We start from the raw sequence: 1,336 nt of genomic DNA on the forward strand, positions 1-1,336 counted from the left end.
AAGCAAAGCCCCATCTGCGGGATGCAGGCAGCACACAAAATCACACAATTTCGGGGTCCGTGGAAAAACCTTTCTCCATGGAATCGGTCCATGGTGCCCCAAAGGTTTGGGGACCTCTAGTTTATCTTGTTGAGGCTGTTCTGTGAATAAAATACCTAGGATTAGTCGGTGCCAGATATTTGGAGTTTCTGGGTTTTTAAACGGTGTATCATTTCTAGAGTGAGTGCCTAAATCCACTCTGCGTGGGGAAAAGGAGAATTTTCAGTATCTTGTTCCTACTATCCAAAGATCATTTGGATTTTTGAAGTCCAAGTATAATATGCCTAATTATATAAGTACAATAGGTCTTGGAAGGATGCAATGAGAAAGGAAAAATGGCATTTATTACTACTTATAGAGAACAAAGAATAGTTAAGAAGAAGAATTGCTCCGTGCAGTTTTGAAATTGTCCCTTTCTATTGCTATTATTAGTAGCATGGGTGGATAAAGTACAGTTTAAGACTGGTGGAAATGTAATAATTGAAACCCTAACCAAGAATCTAAGAATTATTATGATAGCATCTAAGAATGTAACCAATTCCAAGCAGGCTGGGATGTTTTATATATATATAAAATTAGGATGTTGGGGCCTAATAAATTCAATGCTTCCATTTATTGGGGAAGCCCTTTAGGTATTGCTCTGAGGGCTCCAATCACAATTGGTATAACAATTATAATTATCTTATATGGAATTTTAGTGGTCAGTCAATAGGGAAATCTCCATTTTTGATTGTTAGCATCTTCAATAAAGAATAAACATTCATTCTAAAATCTAGTGATTAAAGTTCTTCATTTACAATGGAACGTGATTATTTTTTTAAAAAAAATGTTTCATTGTGGGATGGGATATATCTGAAGATGCTGGATTGTCGATTGTTTGAATGGGACTGGAACAACTTTAACACAGCTGTCAATCTAATTACAAAGCTCCAGGTTCAAAACTTGACCAGTGAGCATAAATAGGCCACAGTTTTCCCGGTTAGCAAGTATAACTCTAATTGGATTTACAAGCTTACCATGTTCTACGGACCTAAAATTGCTCCTTGCTGAAAACTCAGCCTATATTTAGTTAAGATTACAGTGTGATTACAGTTTATGATAGTCCACAGTGGTGACCCTTTGGGTTCATACAACAAAGTAAGCCTGTAACCTCAATTAGAAGCTGTATGCTTATTCATAAGCATATAATAATGTCAGCATTATGGAGAGAGGGAAATGCTATCGTGCATGTACGTGCTACCAGAGCTGACTTGAGTGAAAAAACACAGCTTAGTCCTTGGGCAGTTTCTTTCAATCT

This window comes from Vipera ursinii (genome assembly GCF_947247035.1).
Source record: "Vipera ursinii genome assembly, chromosome: 8".
Classification (NCBI taxonomy): Eukaryota; Metazoa; Chordata; class Lepidosauria; order Squamata; family Viperidae; genus Vipera; species Vipera ursinii.